General features: G+C 42.3%; 1 protein-coding gene and 1 long non-coding RNA gene across 13 annotated transcripts in view; both read right to left on the bottom strand.

Annotated features, from left to right (window-relative positions):
• The window catches only part of LOC139358192 (uncharacterized), a 28,022-nt gene extending 9,096 nt beyond the window's left edge, over positions 1-18,926 (bottom strand). Inside the window, exon 1 of the long non-coding RNA XR_011612779.1 lies at positions 776-18,926. This is a non-coding gene — a long non-coding RNA (uncharacterized lncRNA). The remainder of the gene's footprint in view (positions 1-775) is intronic.
• Positions 1-19,703, bottom strand: part of LOC105481052 (PALM2 and AKAP2 fusion) — a 545,532-nt gene that overhangs the window by 60,641 nt on the left and 465,188 nt on the right. The window lies entirely within an intron of this gene.

Genomic DNA, 19,703 nt, shown 5'->3' with positions numbered 1-19,703 from the left:
AAAAAAAAAAAAAAAAAAAAAAAAAAAAAAAAAAAAAAAAAAGAAAGTTAGGAGTGTGATCCAGTCTGCAATCTGAACCCCAGCCACCCTAAAGGGTGCTCTAGATCAGTGATGCCACTGTGGTTTGCTCTGGGTCTTCCTTCCCCCATCAAAGCTAAGAACAGACTTTTTCTGGGGGTCTGAAATTCACCAAGCCCTGACCAGGGCACCATTCAGAGACCAAAAGAAGACTAGGATGCTGCCCAACAACTAGGCCCTCGATAAATGTCCCTTGGACTATTTATTTATTCTGATTGAGAAAAAAATAAGTGTATACATTTATGGTATGCAACATGATATTTTGAAATACGTATGCTTTGTGGAATGACTAAATCAGGCTAATTACTACATGTTACCTCACATATTTGTGAGAACACTTAAAATCTACCCTCTTAGCAACTTTCAAGTACAATATATAATACATCATTATTAACTATAGTCACTATGTTGTACAATAGAGCTCTTGAATTTAGTCCTGCTGTGTAATTGAAATTTTGTATCCACTGACCGATATCTCCCCAATCCCCCTCCCCTCCAGCCAGTCCCTCTCTCCAACATACTGATCTCATTTCCTTTGGATCCATACCCAGAAGTGGGATTGCTAGGTCATATGGTAGTTCTGTTTTTAGTTTTTTGAGCCTGAACTTTTTTTTTTGTTTTTTGTTCTAAAGAAACTCTTAAACCTGGAATTAAGGGGCATGCCACCCTTTTTTGGTATCTGTCCCCTTGCTGGTACCTCCACATAGGCATGCCCTTCCCTCTCTCACTCCCAGGCAAATTCATCTATTTTCAGCAAGGGTTCAGGTTAAACCTGCTCCCCCTTGAAGTTTCCTGGTGACTGCCCACACCGCGGCAGAATTAGCTGCTCTGTGACACGTTGCACGTAGTTCTAGAAGACATGCACGTAGTTCTAGAAGACATGCCCGGGCTATGGTCAGAGCTCCCTGAGGGCAGGGTTTGCCTTCAACAACTATTCATCAGTACCTGTCAGTCGTGGGCTATCATTACTGCCCTTCCTAGGGGCTACGAATGTCACCAGGGAGGCTTTTATGTCTCCAGGAGGGCTCCAAATACCGCACCCTGAAACATGACCTCTGAACCTCAGAAGGCTTCTGAAGCCTTCCGGGTTCAACCTCCGCTTCCTGGGTTCAAGCGATTCTCCTGCCTCAGTCTTCCGACTACTTGGGATTACAGGTATGTGCCACCATGCCCAGCTAATTTTCTATTTTTAGTAGAGACGGGTTTCTCCATGTTGGTAAGTAAGGTTGGTCTCGAACTCCTGACCTCAGGTGATCCACCTGCCTTGGTCTCCCAAAGTGCTGGGATTACAGGCATGAGTCACCGCGCCAGACTAGTTTCTGAAGTTTTAACAACGTGCCACCCTGCTACTTCGAATTACAGGCTTATTATTGCTAAGATTCAATAGTATTGAAAAGTTTTGGGTTTTGAGCCCCATGGAGAATAACTCTGCCCTAAAATTTTCTCCTAGCACGACAAACTCTGAAATCTGTCAATGCTTTACTTCCCCCATCAAAAAAAAATTTTTTTTTAATACAGGGGCATAATTTTTATATACTTTCTTTTATTGTCATGCAATATATAACTTAAATTTTACCATTTTAACCATTTTAAGTGTACAATGCAGTGTTAATTATATTCACAATGTTGTATAACCACTACCACTATTTTCAAAATTTTTCATCACCCCCTAGACAGAAACTCTGTACTCATTAAGCAATATGGGTCATGATTTTTGAAACATTCTATGAGGCTAATTAGGAAACAGAATCTAGGTAAATGGATTGCACCTTTGTAGCAAACAGGAAAAAAAAGAGTGGAAGGGAGTACAATAGTTATTGATTATATCAGGGTAGTAGAATAACTACCCTATTCCACTTATAAAATTTTAGCAATTAATTTTATTATATCTTCTTTTTGGTCTCATTGGCATACTAGAAAAACAAAAGGCGGCCAGGCAGGGTGGCTCACACCTGTAATCCCAGCACTTTGGGAGACCGAGGCGGGTGGATCACCTGAGGTCAGGAGTTCAGGACCAGCTTGACCAACATGTTGAAACCCCATCTCTACTAAAACTACAAAATTTAGCTGGGCATGGTGGCAGGCACCTGTAATCCCAGCTACTCAGGAGGATGAGACAGAATTGTTTGAACCCCAGAGGCGGAGGTTGCAGTGAGCCAGGATTGTGTCATTACACTCTAGCCTGGGAGACAAGAGAGAAACTCAATCTCAAAAAAAAAAAAAAAAAAGAAAAAAAGAGAAAAAAAGGCATACAGAAAAAAAAAAAAAGTAAAAAAGAAAAAAAAAGGCATACAGGAAAAAAAAAAAAAAACAGCAAAATAGCTTAATGTATGCAACTGATATTTTCCTGAAAAGTTATGTGTAAATTAACACTCATCTGCCACTACTTAGAGTTTAAAAAAAAAAAATCAACTTATTTCACTTGTAAATCTCAAGCACAGAATTACAAATTTGCCTCATGTGCACTGTGCTTACATTCACAATATTGTTCATACCAACTTACTCTTATAAAAACAGAGGCTCTGGTAGGGCATGGTGGCTCATGCCTGTAATCCTTAGCACTTTGGAAGGCCGAGGCAGGCAGATTGCCTGAGGCCAGGAGTTCGAGACCAGCCTGGCTAACATGGTGAAATCTCGTCTCTACTAAAAATACAAAAATTAGCTGGGCGTGGTGGCAGGCACCTGCAGTCCCAGCTACTCGGGAGGCTGAGGCATGAGAATCGCTTGAACCTGGGAGGTGGAAGTTGCAGTGAGCTGAGATGGCACAACTGCACTCCAGCCTGGGCAACAGAGTGAGACACTGTCTCCCCACCCTAAAATAAAAAAATAAAAATAAAAAATTAGAGGTTCTCCTTACTTTTATTTCATAAATTAGCAATGTAATCATATTATGACCAACAGTTCTTAAAGAAATTAAAAGATACTTGTTTAGAAAGAAAACTATTGGCTGGGCACAGTGGCTCAGGCCTGTAATCCCAGCATTTTGGGAGGCTGAGACGGGCGGATCACGAGATCAGGAGATCGAGACCATCCTGGCTAACATAGTGAAACTCTGTCTCTACTAAAAATACAAAAAATTAGCCGGGCATGGTGGTGGGTGCCTGTAGTCCCAGCTACTCGGGAGGCTGAGGCAGGAGAATGGCGTGAACCCGGGGGGTGGAGCTTGCAGTGCGCCAAGATTGCGCCACTGCACTCCAGCCTGGGCGACAGAGCGAGACTCCATCTCAAAAAAAAAAAAGAAGAAGAAAACTATTATCATCTCCACCCCTGACTCAACTGATCTAAGATCCTATTTCTAAACTCACATTTTTTCTTATTTCTAAAATTTATTTATTAGGTATTAATTGTACATATTTATGGGGTACATAGTGATGTTTCCATACATACAATGTACAGTGATCAGATGAGGGCAATTAACATATTCATCATCTTGAACATTTGCCATTTCTTTGTGTGGAGAACATTCAATGCCCATCTTCCAGCTATTTGAAACTGTATATTATTGTTAACTATAGTTATTCTATAGTGCTATAGAACACTAACACTCATTTTTAAAAAAAACAAACAACTAGAGTATTTCTACATCTTTGTTACCTTCTGCCTGGGTGGAGATTAAGTCTCCCATAAGAATATATCCCCAATAGATAACGTCAATCAGTGATTAACAGCCAGTGATAATCCCTTCCCTGAAAAGTCTGTTTTCAGCTTAACCTTCCATTGGGCTAATTGATGACTTATCTTCCATTAGGAGTGCCTTGCACATCAAAGCATTGTTTGGGAACACAGCAAAAACAGACTGGAGAGAGGGAGACCTCTTTCACCCTGGGGCTAATTGCTGGAATTGATGGAGATAAGGGCTTTTAGTTTAATAAACAAGCCATTTGTTTGGGAACTGAAATGGCAATTCAATTTCTGGACTGTTGATGGATTAAATGCACACATCCACTTGTGCACCCATACACAGCAACATTGCCTTTGTCCTTCAGACCCTCAAATCCACTCATGGCTGGCATTCTTTGCTTTTCCTAACCTCCTACCTTGCTGCACATCAGTCCTCTCAAGATACCTACAATCATGGAGCTGCGCTGGGACAAGGTAAGCACCAAGCACCCATCACCACCCTCTTCTCATCATACTCCTTTGTGCACACCCACAAGGGAGTCCTCTCTTCCTTCTCCCTAAAAGGGAAGGTTGCAGCCTAACACATCCCCCCAGCAATAATGATAAGACCAGCTTGACGTGGTTAGGAGTATGGCCCCTCCCCTCTAGGCCAGCACTCATTTCACATATTTAGAAGCTGCTCTTCTGAGGTTACAATAGTAATAGAATGTTCTTTCTGCCAGCTACCTCTGGACCCAACTCTCTGGATTTCTTGCCTCCTGCATAGTTAGCTCTCCCAGGCTACAGTCACAAGTTCTCACTGTGTGGGAGTTGCTGTGACCATCCGGGGTGGTCCCACTTGAGTCTCCATCTCAGAAAAGGCTAACCTGATGGGCCCAAGGTTTTCCTCTCCAAAAATACAAAGTCATGTTTGCCAAAGAAGCCAACTCTCACCAATGCAAAAATATGCAGATGTAGCCACTTACTAATTTCTAAAACAACACAGTCTCTTAATGAGCAAGTATTTCTGTATTTATATTATGCAAAGTCAGAGTAGTGACTTTGGCTCTAACAGAAAGAATATGAAAAAGAAAACAGGAGCACTAGACTAGACAGGATATAGTGCATTTATATAAAAAACAGCCTAGACTGCCTTGCTTTATTGAGCAGACGCTTCTTTTCTTACAGCATTACATTTAATTCCAAAAGACATTAGAATGAAAATCACATAGACTTATGCAAAATTAACTAGCTGAGGGAGCTTGCGAGTCTAAAAGGATACTTGTAATAAAGTTAGTTCTCTGTGGATATGCCTGCTGATAAATTTTATGTCCACTCACATTAAAAAGAAAAAGAGAGACCTACTTCCCTACAGTAAAGAGCAATGAAAAATAGTGGTACTTAGGCATCTCATTAGCTCTGCGGGTTAAGCACCAATGAACAGCAGGATATAATTAATCGGGTCAAATATCAGGGGTTTTAAATGGATTAATTTGTAGACACCAAATGGACCTTATTGAAAATTAACTCCTAATTATTTCTGATGCCACATATATAGTATGCGTGCACATGTTGGATAAGTAATGGGAGTCCTTTAAAATCATCACCTCCTAATGTCAATGACAAAACCTGCCAAAAACTTTAGAGAAAGATGCAGCTTCTATCAAGTTCACTGAAGTTAATTCAATTCCCAAGTAAGATCTACAAAGCACCAAGTTTTAAGTAGCAATAATATAAACAACTCTATGTTATCAGGAAACTATAATGTAGGAACTTCAAGTAATGCATTATGTCACAAGTTCACTCTGCATGCTCCTTTCTGGCACAAATTAACCCAAGGGCTTTCTTGCAAGTCAATCTAAAAAGAAGGCAGAGAATATATGTGTTTGAGCTTCTGATTTGTTAGGCCTCTAGGTAAAACTCTTTAGAAAACTAACCATTAAAAGGTATACAGAGCTCTGCCTGAATTGACAGTCTAGAAGGGGGTTCTAGCCTCGTCCTCCACCCAACTTTGTTTCTCCTGTAAAATGGGGTTACTCTGCAGGGTGACACTATATAATCTAAGAAATAATACCACTTAACCTGAGTCCATTTATCAATCTATTAACTAATATCTCAAGTCTGGAGCTTGAGTTCTAGAGAGAAAAGTTCCAGGTAGTCGCTGGATGCATATGACACACCTGTTACCATTTTGTGTTTCTGTAACTCTAGAAGACAGAATGAATGCATTGAAGACTTCAGCAGCTTTATGAGATAGCTTGGAGCTATCATCATTATGTTTCACAGATAATTACACAAAGTAGAATTCAAGATTTGCAACATTCTTACCAGGTGCAAACATCTCAAGTGAGTCCGGGTTTTAAAGTACATTCCAACTGAGCAGAAGAATCAGGTTTTGAAACTGGTTTCATTCCACATCTGTGAGCTTTGGCAGCCCTCTATCTTGAGTCTGCCTTCTTGGAATTCCTAAGCTGGGCCCATTCTGCTGACCCCAAATATTCAGGTCTGAGGGGTTTCTAGGCCAGTGAAGCTGATAAACTAAGGGCTTATGCTAGCTATAAAAACCATCCTTCAGAACTTGATAAGATGAGGTCTCCAGGGTGCTAATGCTTATTTTTCAAGTCACTGGAACACAAGCGAATTAATTGTTAACTGTTTTCACCATGAGTATGTACTGGGAATGCAGAGATTCAAGAACTGCACTTACAGTAGCTTCCGGTAAGGTACGATTTGTGCTGTGGGAGAAATCTTAAGCATGACCTCATCTGGACCAGTTTCAACTTAACTCTCACTTTGTTTGGGGCTAAACATCTGAAATCCCAACAAAAATCTGCACAGAATCCAGTTTGAAACCAGATTGAACTCAAAATATGACACCTTATCCCGCCCCCCCAAAAAAAAGCAGGACTCTTGTAAGTTTCCTAGACTGTTCAGTTGCAGACAAAGAGGAAAAAGCAGAACTATGTGGCCAAGTGACAAACAAACCAGCATATGGGGAGCTCCCTGGGGGACACTCAATAGACTCCACTGTTCCTGGAGGCAGACCCTTGAATGGTCCTAAAAAAGATGTGGCTGACACTCAAACCTGAAATGTTCCAGGGATCACAGCATAAGCCAGAAAGGAGAGGGGGCAGGTGGATCCACATTCACGTGGCCAAAAGAGAAGTCTGAACAAGAAAGACAGAGAGATATGAAGGATCTTTTGCCAACATAGCAAAGAATTTCTCTTTGTTCAAAGGGGCTCTGGGAACAAAGGCCCATCTAATTCTGGAGGTCTTGGCTTCAGATAGCATCTCAGATCTCAAACACAAATAAACCTGGTAGGGCAATGTATGTGTGCCACATGGATTCAAAAAAGGACAAAAATTCAGGATAAAAATTCCAGGTAAAGTAGAAAAATCAGCCAGAGGAAAAACTGCAAAGAAGATTTGTAGCAGCAGCCATACTCTACGTTTTAATTCCTAAGCAGAATATATATGAGGTCAAAGATGAAGGATTTATCAAGCTGAATCTTTGGAATTCCCCTTTTCTCTCCTCAAAGAGTCCTCCATAGGCTATTAACACTAAGAATGGCTTAAAAGTGTGGAAACTTCAAGTCAGAGGTGACATGCTCTCCTTGTAAATTTAACACCACCACTAAGAAATGTAAGCTGTTCACTTGCTTAGTGTCTCACTTGCTGCAAGGTTAGCACAAGTTATGCAGTGACTATGAGCTTGAGATCTGAGTACTGTACTTGGCTTGACTTTATTCATTTGCTCAGGCAACTGAACACCTACTGTGCTTCAGGCATTGTGCTGGGCACCGGGGACACAAGGGTGGGGACTAGGCATAGAGCTGTCCTCTCAAAATTTATTGTTGTGAAAAAACAAAACAGAATTACAAACAAATGTAAAATCGCATCTATGATAAGCGCTTTGAAAGACAGTGCCTTCAATAGGAGAGTTTGGGCTACCCAGGGAGGTCAGGGGAGGTTTCCATGAGGCAGTAAAAGCTGAGCTGCCCTCTGAAATCTGGGAAGTGAACTAAGTCACAAAGGGTGGGTAGAAGGCTGTTCCAGGCAGGAGAACCAGCATGCAGAGACCCTGAGATGGGAGTGAAAGAAGTGAGGACAAGAGAGGGCAATTAGCAATTGAGGCTGAAAATACAGAGGAGACACAAAACTGTCCTGCAGAGGTAGAAAGAGACTGGGATGTGGCATCACTGGCTTTGGCGGCTAGGATGGGGTAAGGGGCTCAAGGGGGAAGAAGTGTCTGAAAAGGCAGACGAGGCCTGACCATGTAGGTTCGGGTCTTAAATTTTAAGTGTCACTGAAAGAAAGCATAAGGGATGGGGCTGGGGAATGACATGGTCTTATTTTCTGTCCTAATAGTGACTTACTGGTCTGCCTAAGCCTCCACAAGTCTAGGAGTCGAGCATCTGTTTCACTTGCATTGGGCCCTGGCAGTACCCAATGGGGAAGGGAGGGGAGGGGAGGAGAGGAGAGGGGAGGAGGAGAGGTCCAAGCAAGGACTTTGGATAACAACTCCATGGCTCCAGAAAAGGCAGGCCTAAACTAATTTATTTACTTTTGAATGTCTGATCTTTTTTCCTTGGCTTAATCTTTCAAAATCCAGCCCTGGGGGTAACACCAACAAAAAACATACAATGTCAATAACACTGGAGGACAAATATATTCTCTGCTTGATAAAGTTTATAATGCTGAATACATATTAATAAATCCCTGTATTATTTCTGAACACATTACATCTAACAGCTCAGTAAATATTGTCTAGAATACAGAAGTAAGCCTGATCCCATTAAGCACTATTCCATTAATAAGGATATTCCTGCTTTCAGATGGTGTCAGATTTGCAATGGAGGCTGAAAATGCAGAGGAGACACAAAACTGTCCTGCAGAGGTAGAAAGAGGCTGGGATGTGGCGTCAAGATCAAGATCAAAAACTGGTTTCAAATCTTGGTTTTGCACCTGTTCACTGTAAGACAAGCTGCTGGACCTCTTGGAGCCTCAGCTTCCTTATCCGAAAATGAGACAAGAGTGTGGTCCTTGGAGTGTCACAGTGCTAAATGAGATCATATATACAACATGCACAGAGAAGTGGCCATCAGCAGCAGCTCCCGTGGTGGTAGACACATTGGTGGTAGCAGGAGTAACCTGGGAAGACATCCACAGCTCCTTGGGGACCAGTGAGTCGTAAGTGGGTCATATGTTATATCCAAAAGGAAAGGGAACAGTGAAAAGGAAAATATTTCATACACAGGATTTCCCAGATTAACCTCTGCTGAAATTCCTTTAATTACATTTGAAAGCACGCAAGCAGCTACAGATGGTTTCAGGCCGGCCCACAGAAACCAGCTGTGTTCCCCCTCCAGCGAGGCCATGGGAAATGACAGCAGCAGCTGCCCACTGAGTTCCAGTGAAAAAAGGCGGCGGCTGTTTGCACCTGAAAGCACGTGGTTGTCTTTGTATGCCTTGGCCTGGGTCATCCATGGAGAGATGCTGATATATTTCCCTAACTTCTACTTGTCTTTCAGCCCCTGAAAGCGTGTGACTACCTTTGTCTGCTTTGACCTGGGCCATCCATGGAGACATACTGATATTAATATATTTCCCTAACCTCTATTTGTCTTTCAAGCAGATCAGAAAGTGATGAGGAGAGAGAGAGATTAACTCCCAGCAAAGGTTCTGGCTACACTGATGGTAACAGGTGGCTAAATTTCCAGACATCCACCCTTGGACACTCAGGAGTGGAGTAGAGGGTGCAGGACCCCAAACACACACAGCAAACCTCCCAGGAGCAGCCCCACATCCTGCGTGTCTTACTTTTTAAAATTTCTGTTTTAGCAAGTTTTGATCCCTAACAGGAGAGAAAAGGCTGAAGCAGGGATTAGACCTGGTAAAAAGACACACGGTTTCACAACAGACCCCAGACACATTGCAGAGGTTTGGTAGCTCTCAACAGCTTCAAATCCTAGATGTTCACTCTAATCTCTATTCACATTTATCCTATTCTAGATTTCTGGAAAAAATCTGAACATCACTTTAACACCAGGAGGCATCCCATCTTGGCTCTGGGAACGTTCTCCTCCAGGCACTCCCCGGAAACCACCCTTGGCTCACTCAGCAGAGGCGTCAGTCTCTTGCTGAATCCACAGACCAGAATCTTCAAGTCAGCTGGGGGAATCCACTCCTTTTCCAAGCTGAGGGGGGTTTGAGCCAGCCTCACATGTCATTGTCTTGTACCCACTATAAGAACATCCCAAGAATTGTAGTAGTCATCCAGAAGGATCTCTACAAAGACACCTGACACAAATTCTAAACACAATCCCCCTAATGCAAAAGAGCCCAGCTGGCCTTCAAGGGGTCGGGGAATCATTTGGCATTGTTACATATCAGAGGCCAGGTGACATGGTTTCCTGTCTTTCTTAGATACAAGGAGCTGTCCGTTCGGGACACAGCAGAGGAGTGGCAGTTAAGCCTTCCATTTCCCATTTCCAATGGCCTTTCTCAGACCCCTACCCCACCCCATGTACACAAAAGGCCTTTGTGGGGAAAGGGATGGATCACCATCTTATGGGAACCAAAACCTGAGCCCATTTTTCATTAAAGGCTTTTGTATTGTTATGACTAAGCCACCTCTGTTTCTTCCCCTATGTGACCAAGAAAAGACTAGGTTCAGAGACAAACGCTGAAACATGGAGACAGGTATCAGCTTCCTTCTAGAAGTGCAGGGGGTTGCTGCACATGTCCTTACCACGGTCTCAACCTTCCAGGACAGCAGCAAGGCAGCCTTCACCTTTTTCTAAGCCCAATAATACCCATGCTGCCTTTTTAAACCTTTGCGTGGGTTAAGGTTGAATTTCTCACCCTTGTAACTCAGATGTATAAAAGGCTTGAGGTTGTTTGCTGAAAGAAATCTATTCTCCCATTCTCAACTTGATAAAATATTTATGTTTTTTTATATATATATACACACACATACACATACATATGCATATATGTTTCAGACACACACACATATATATGGGCATGTTATATGTGTGAATTGAATAATTTTCCTCTGACCATCCCCTCCACCTCCAGCTCTCGGCTTTCAGAGCTCAATTATATGCCCCAGATGCTACAGTCCTAGAAAATGAGAAAGGAGGGAACAAAGCTAAAAGGTATTTACAACTGGCTTTGTTCCTACTCACAAGAAATACAAATCAAGTGAAAGCCCTCTCCATCATAAAAGCGTAAACTGACTATGATTATTACCTGCCATGTCCAAGCAGTTATAGAGCAAGCTATGTGGCCACTTTTCAATTTTCCGATTTTGTTTTCTCGGGACTCCTAAACTGATTGATGCAAAGCAAATGAGATTTCATAATAGACTTTGCTACAATTCCACCCCCTGGGGGCAACCTATTCATTAAATGTCAGTGAGGTAATGCCACCCATCTGCTAGGAAAAGCCTGTGCTGTCTGGGCTGCTGAAAGAAAACGTGCTTCAAGTTCATCTTAGGGGAATGGATGGGCTGACAGCTTGCACCTTCTTACATATCCTTCCGAAAGATAGTTGCTCAGACCGCCCAGAAAAACACCCCATTCATAGCTGCCTGGAAACTTGAGTCATTTTTTCCTGAGAGTAATTTCACTGGTTCAGGGAAAGCCTTTTCCCTTATCCTAAGTACCAGATGTCAGTAGAAGGAAGAAATCCCAGAAGCAAGCATGTGGCAGAGAACACACAGCAGGCTGCTAGGAACAGAAGGCTGCAGGGCAACTCTGGATGCACCATGGTTTCTATTACTATAGAAATGGATTCTGTAGGAAAAACATTACATTTCTAAGGCATTCCTCTCTTCTTATGTAGCCTAGATCTTCAGACATGGCTGTGAAATCTCGAGAACGAGTAAGATTTTCTTCCCCGTGAGGACAAAATTTGTCATTCGGTTTTGGTAGTGGTGGTGAGCAGAAAAATCTTTAAAGACTGTCCCTGACTTGCAATAGGAAGTGAACATTCTTAAATGAAAAAACAGGGGAATTGAAAGTAATCACTTAACTGAAAAATATGTGTTTTATATCCAGAGCTGGGGGAAAGAGGAGGGATGGGTGGAAATGTTGGCCTATTTTTCATATAGTGAATTTATATAGGTTATTTGTGATATATTTATCTGAAGTCTTGGAAAATGTGGAGGTGTGTGGAAATGAGCATACCTGCAGGAATGAGGTGGTGGAGTAGAATGCCAAGGTCCTTAGGTCACATCACTATTCTTTCTTAAGCTAAACTTTGGTTCTATACCAGGACAGAAAGTGACTTTAGTTTCCAATCTGGATTGCAATCTTCATTTGGATCCCTGACAATTTGCAAAGAACTTGGCTGATGTGTCAGAGGACTTGAGTTCTACAACTATCTCTGCCATTCACTCACCTTGAGCAAGTCACCTGCTCTAGGCCTCAGTTTAAATGAGCTGTGTCCAGCACATAATAGGTAATCAATTAATGTTTTTATAACAGCTTCATTGAGATATACTTAATTTATATACCATTGAATTCACCCTTTTAAAGTATACAATACATTGGTTTTCAGTATTTTCACAGGCTTGTGCAACCCATCACAGTATGCAATTTTTGTTGAATAAATGAATGAATAGATTAGAAGTTTAAAGGTAACGTGGCTTTAAGTATCAGGCACTTTTTATAACTGAATTAATGTAATCTCACATCTCCTACAAATCTATGAAATTGGTGCTATTATTATCCCATTTTACAGAAAAGTCAACTGAGATTTGAGCTTAGGCAGTCTGGCCGCAGAGCCAGCATTCTAAACCAGTTTGAAAATTCTGTGATTCTGTTAAAAGAGGCAGACGTCATGAAGTTCCTCATTTATTACATCATTCATGCTATGAATAAAAATATCAATAGCCTTCCCATTTGCATTTATGATGAACTTGCTGTCCTGGACTCCCCCCCAAAAAAAGTCTCTTCCCAGAAAAAAGCAGGAAAAGCAGAAAGACCACTAGACTGTATACCCCTAGGTGCGGGGATGCATCTCCTCATTTTGGACACATCTTACACATAGTGGAATCACAACAGATGACTGGCTAGTATGAAAAGAACATTACCTGCCATGCACCATATATGGGCCACCCCAACATCCCCACCAAGGGGACAGAAGAAAGAGCCAAGATCAGGCGTGATGGCTCATGCCTGTAATCACAACATTTTGGGAGGCTGAGGTGGGAAGATCACTTGAGCCCAGGAGTTTAAGACCAGCCTGGGCAACATGGTAAGACCCCATCTTAAAAAATAAATAAACAAATAAATAAATTCAGGCATAATGGTGCATGCCTGTAGTCATAGCTACTTGGGAAGCTGAGATGGGAGGATCGCTTGAGCCCAGGAGGTTGAAGCTACAGTGACACATGAACCTGCCACAGTACTCCAACCTGGGTAACAGAGCAAGACCCTGTCTCATAAAGACAAAAATCAAAACAAACAAAAAACAATAACAAACAAGAAAGAGCCCAGTGCCTTTGGCAGGTTATTAAACAGAATCTAGATCCAAATCACATCAGCCATCATCAGAGCCAGAGGCCTTTGGACCTGAATCTGACATTAATCATGCAGTTTCCTTTTTGGAGCAGTAATAATAAATTGGTCACGATAAACCAAGGAGAAGCACTTCACCCTCCATACACAGAAAAGGGTATCATGGAACTGCCCAGCTCATTTCACTCTAATTAGAAATCAGACACATGCAAGCACTTGTAGATATCACAGGGCTGATGATTCAGTGACTTGATTGAATAATGTTGTACAATTAAGCTGGCAGGGAGGAGGGGAAGACTTAGAGATGGGCTACTTCAACATCATGGCAGTCCCAGCCCCAAAAGAGGACAAGAAGTGGCCTGGCCAAGATGGTCCCACTCTAGGAACGCAATACTCCTTCCTTCTAAGACCCTAACAGCTATCACTTTTCCTCTGCTATGGCCAAATGTGATTCAGCCTAGAAGAAAGCAAAAGTCCTGGTACCCAGAAAATAGCACAAGATGGGTAGAAGGAAATGGAAGGGAAGAATTAATGTAATATATTTTCCTGCTTAAAAAGGTCTTCTTCCCCCTCTCCTACTTGCTTTGTGCAATTCCCCAAGAACAAAAAGGCAATTCTTATGCTTGACAGCAGGCCACATATGTGATCTGCTTTCATAGCTGAGGGTCCACATGAAATTCCAGGGTTAAAAGGAAACCCAGGCAGAAGCCTGGTGGCTGAAGGGGAGCTGGCTCCTTTCTGTTTCTAAGGCATCACCACCAACCAAAACACAAGAAGCTCAAGTTAGAGGCGGGCCTCTCCTCCAATCCCCAATGAAACTCACAAAGCTAGCAAGATTGTGCAAAGCAAGGCTGCAGTGTCCTCTTAATCCGAAATATTCAATAACTAAATAGGTTTCCATCTTGCATCATATATTCAGGATGACCCACTTAGACAATGTCCCTATTTACATGGTTTTCAGAGTGATCTCCATGCGGATTTTCTGAGATTTTCTGGCAGTCCCTTGCTCCTAGGCAAAAGTCCCAGGGCACAAGGGAACTGCTGCTTTACACTGATACTTGGCATAAGAAAAAAAGCCCAGCAGCCAAAAAGGGGACTTAACATTCCTTATTCCTGCTCTCAGAATCATTGCTTTCTGATTTCGTTTTCTTTCTCATCAAATGTTACCAATCCAGAGTACTACACATATGGTAGGGGGAAAATGTAATGGTCAGAAGTGAGGGCAGAAATTTTTGCCAGAGGCAGTCAAATAATGTGGCCAGGTCACCCAGTTCACCATTCAGAATGTAAAATTGGACAATAATTCAGGTAAAAATTGAAAGCAAAAGAACTATACTAACAATACTTCTTTAATGTTTTCCATTATTTGCTACAGTAAACCCCAAAGCTCTTTTTGCAGAAGAGTGAGAAGACAAAGGCATGGCAAGATAAAGAGTGATATGGTTTGGATCTGTGTCTCCACCCAAATCTCATGTTGGATTGTACTCCCCAGTGTTGGAGGTGGGGCCTGGTGAGAAGTGATTCTTCATGAGGGCAGATTTCCCCCTGTAGTGGTATTCTGGTGATAGAGTTCTCACAAGATCTTGTTGTTTAAAAGTATGTAGCACCTCCCGCCCCTCTTCTTCCTGCCCTGGCTATGTGAGGTGCTCACTCCCCCTTTGCCTTCCATCATGTTTGTAAGTTTCCTGAGACCTCCCCAGAAGCTGAGCAGATATCAGAATCATGCTTCCTATACAGCCTGTGGAATCGTGGCCAGTTAAACCTCTGGTATTTATAAATTACCCAGTTTCAGGTATTTCTTCATAGCAATGTGAGAACTAACTAATACAGAGAGCCTCAAGTTTAAGGCTACCTAGTGCAAAGGTAAGTAGGGCCTCCGGTTGCCTTTTTCATTGGCCACTATCCTAAGAAAATGTATACAATCATCTTCAAACTATTCTCTCCTGAGGAACTGCCCTACAGTGGGCATTGTGGTATTAGACATACAAAGACGCGGATCACATACATAGTCCTCAGTCTAGTGGTGAAGGTAAGACTAAAAACAGATGCATCCAACAATGTTGCCAGTGCGATGGTAACCAGGGTACTACTGACATTTGGGGCCAGGTGACTCTTTGTTGGGGCTGTCCTGTGTGCCGTATGAAGGATATTTAGCAGCATCCCTGGCTTCCACCAACCAGTAGCACTCACCTGTCATGAGAATCAAAAATGTATCCCAACATTGCCAAATGTGCCCTTGGAGACAAAATAACCCTCGGTTGAGACCACTGGGAAAGACATACAAGGTATCATGAGAGTACGGAAGAGGAATTCTTAAGCCAGAGAGGCATAATCAAAGAATGCTTCTCAGAGAACCTGTCATCTGAACTGAGTCTTAAAAGATGAGTCTGGTCAACAGGAGAGGGATTCCAGGCAGAGGAGAGAGCATGAATAGTGAAGAAAACAGGGTAATGTGATGCCCTCCAGACTACAAACAGCTTGGTGTAAAGTGCAAGGCAGGAGCGTGGGAGATGAGCCTGGAGAGGAAGATGGGCCCCAGATCACAAATGTCAGGAATCTGGACTTTATTCTAGATGCAATCACTCTTCACATGATTAGAGCAGCTATGCCAGTCTTGAATCTTCATGAATTCTCATTAAATGTCCCTGATAGCATTTCTATTCAAGACAATATTTCAGCTCTTTCAGCAGTGATAATGTTGCTAAATTTTTGGTCAATTGCCAATCACTGGTATCTTCTTTTTCTTTTGTCCTGGCTTTTTGTCCTTGAAGGACATGTTCCCTTGCTCATTCATCCCCTGACAGGCACAGGACCAGTTCTCCTCGTGCCTCATCAACCCATCTTAGCCAAGTCCCGCAGTCACTCAATTTCCACTATTTTCCTCCCAAAATATTACATCTCACATCCAGTAAACAGTTGTCATCTCATAAGCCATAAAGCAGTCAATCAACCATCAATCCTGAAATTTTTGCTTATTTGGAAAGTTAGCCTAGAGTAGGTGTTTATAAAAATTATTTAAAAACAAAGACAACAACTGGCTACATGGCCTGAACGTCCCTGCAGAGGACATGTGTTTTCTTGATCTGACATACATGTCCCTCGATTTCCCTTAAAGAACCACCTCTTTTGCCACTCTCTACCTTCATTCTGCGCTGTGGTCTACGGGGAGCTCTCACCCCTTCAGCTCTAGGGGTAAGCAGGTGACCTAAATCTGGCCAATTAGAGCACTGCCACTCACCCCCACCCCATCCCTGGGGGCCGTGAGGAGCAGGAGAAGCAATCAGGGCCCATGAGACCCCATTCTGAGACTTGCTGGAACTGTACAGAATTGAGAAATTGGAATAAAAGCCAGAAGCTGCTGTCAGTCACCTTGATACAGCAAGCAAAAGAGTCTACCAGAGAATAGAACCAACACAGAGGGAAACACAGCTGAATGGGCAAAGAGAGAGGCTGATAACATCCTTTGAATTTCTGGATCCCACAATGTCTCAAGGCTATCCCTGTACCTTTCAGTGATACTAGCCAATAAATTTCCCTTATTAAGCCAGTTTGAGTTATGCAGTTTGCAGTCCTTCTACAGCATTTCACTGCCCTTAAAACCACACAGAACTAAGCTCACTTAAAAAAAAAAAAAAATCTAAAGTGCAAAAAATTGACTTTTTCACTTTCAGTATCTTTGAGTTTAAAAAAGCATATAATACATCACACAATTCTACATTCGTTAATTAAAATACAAAGAAACAACTATTTAGATTGTGCAATTTTCCCATTTATAACTTTGCAAAAAGGGTAAGTCAATCAGATCTTACATTTTTTTTTTTTTTTTTTTTTTTTTGAGACGCAGTCTCGCTGTGTCGCTCAGGCTGGAATGCAGTGGCACAATCTCAGCTCACTACAGCCTCCGCCTCCCGGGTTCAAGTAATTCTCCTGCCTCAGCCTCCCAAGTAGCTGGGACTACAGGCATGCACCACCACACCTGGCTAATTTTTTTATTTTTAGTAGATACAGAGTTTCACTATGTTGACCAGGCTGGTCTTGAACTCCTGACCTCAGGTGATCCACCTGCCTCGGCCTCCCAAAGTGCTGGGATTACAGGTGTGAGCCACCGCAACTGGCCAGATCTTACTTCTGACATTCCAGGCAAACTTTCACATGAAAAGTGTCAGTCACAGCTGTGCTATTTGTTACAAATGGGCTTGGCTCCATCTTCAGAAGTGGTAGTAAACTTGCTACTCAAACATGCCAATGGAAATTTGAAGCAAAATATATTTGGGGGATCATGGAACTGTTCTCTATCTTGATTGTGGTGATGTTTCCTCAACTGTAAGCATTTATCTAAACTCACAGAGATGTACAGTATAAAGAATGAACTTCACTATGTGTAAGTAAAAAATAAATCTTGGCCGGGCGCGGTGGCTCACGCCTGTAATCCCAGCACTTTGGGAGGCCGAGGCGGGCAGATCACGAGGTCAGGAGATCCAGACCATCCTGGCTAACACGGTGAAACCCCGTCTCTACTAAAAATACAAAAAATTAGCTGGGCGTGGAGGCGGGCGCTTGTAGTCCCAGCTATTCGGGAGGCTTAGGCAGGAGAATGATATGAACCCGGGAGGCAGAGCTTGCAGTGAGTCAAGATCATGCCACTGCACCCCAGCCTGGGCGACAGAGTGAGACTCTGTCTCAAAGAAAAAAAAAAAAGATTAAATCGTAAAGATTAAAAAGTCTATCACACACAGACACACACACACCCCAACCACCAAGGATCAGAAAAGCAACAGGGATCACGTACATTATAAGTCAGCACATGTAAATTTCAGAGTTTTGAAAAGGAAGTTACCTCTCTTTAGATAAGAGGGTTTTTTAAAACAATCTTTATTGACCATGGACAATACCTAATCTTTGTGGACTTGAAAAAGCTCACACGTGCAGCCCCATTCTTCATTCCACTACTGCATTATCACTACACTGATATAGGCAGGATTGCAGTTATCTCCCCAACTCTTTGACTTCTAAGAGAAGCACACAAATACAAAACCTGCCCCAAATCCCTGCAAAGTGCCAACTGCCCGACTAGAAGCAGGTCTGAAACTGAGCTCATGTAGTTGTTTTCAAACCCTAAGTCTATTCTTTAGCTTTACCCATGCCGACCTACCTTGTCAGCATGTTCAGGGTCAATGCAAAAAAACTGAGCTAGATTTTAAAGCATAGCATGTATACCGTTCATGCATTTCCAGCTTAACAGCTATGTCTCTAGTTTCTCCACAATGTATCTGCATTATTACTAAGCGGCTTAGAAATCATTATAGCATTAAAACATCAGGTAAAAAAAAATCCCAGAGAACATTTCTACTGATGCTTTCTTTGCCTCCTTGAAAAATGCTATATAAGTTGAAGGTACTGAGGTATTACAGTAATTACTAGGGAAAAAGAAATAATTCACAATAAATTTAGAACTTGAAGCAGAATAGCATTTTTATAGACCTTGAGTAATTCTGGTTTAGCTCTCTTAAAGAAATGTTGGCCATGGGAACACAGTATTAGCTGTTTAGAACTCCCAGAACCTAAAATGTTTGGGATCTCTCTGGGTGACTCAATGCCTTGAGTTCATAAATGCAATGTCTCTGAAGAATAAAAGAGAAATGTGCCTTAATGAGCTTGAGGCATGAGAGGTGTAAGTTCCCTCTGCAGCAAGCAAAAGTCCACAATAAAAGTAACCAAGACCTACCGTGAAGAGAGAGAACAGCATCCAGGTGGCAATCATGATCTAACTTTCCCGCAGTTATACCTGATCTTCAGAACTCACTGTGCCTACAGCTTCGCCCCGGTTTCCCTTTCTTCAGTAGGACATCTGATGTAAGGACACAGGAACACAGCCCTCTGCCAGGTCACAGAGTTTCAGGTGAAGCAGGACTGAGCTCGCATCCCGTACCTGCCTGCACGCACCTGGTGGACACTGCCCGAGGAAGCACACCGACTGCAACGTGAACCGGCCTGACTTCTCCGATTCAAAGGTACACTTTGGAACCATGTTACAGCCTTCAAGGGCAAATGAAACAGGAGTCAAGTGTATTTATTTTTACACAGCTACTAATGATCAGATTACATTTTATCAGATCAATTATGATTTGACAAACACTAGCTGTTACTTGAATTCAAATGTAATAGGATAATATGCCCTGGGTAAGCAGTAAGCAGTTGTGGTTTTTTGTTTTTGTTTTCATTTTGTAAAGTCATTATGACTTATAATAAAACATCAGAAAGTGACCTTCAAGACTTTTCTCCTCCTGTAAAAGGCTGCTGGCTCTCCACGATAAGGAAGAGTCACTGGACACTGTTTACAGTAAAGAGAAGTAACACTATTGGTTCAAACAAAGGCACCTTTACAGAGAGGAAGAAAACCTGTTTAGCAAAGAGGCAGGTGCAAAAAGGGATGAGCATCTTGTGAAACATGATACAAAGCGAAGTCAAGGCACAGGCACTCCTGGTAATGGCATGA

This window comes from Macaca nemestrina, chromosome 14, assembly GCF_043159975.1.
Source record: "Macaca nemestrina isolate mMacNem1 chromosome 14, mMacNem.hap1, whole genome shotgun sequence".
NCBI lineage: Eukaryota > Metazoa > Chordata > Mammalia > Primates > Cercopithecidae > Macaca > Macaca nemestrina.
Note: the sequence above shows the minus strand (reverse complement) of the source record. Positions and strands in the feature narration are given on the sequence as shown.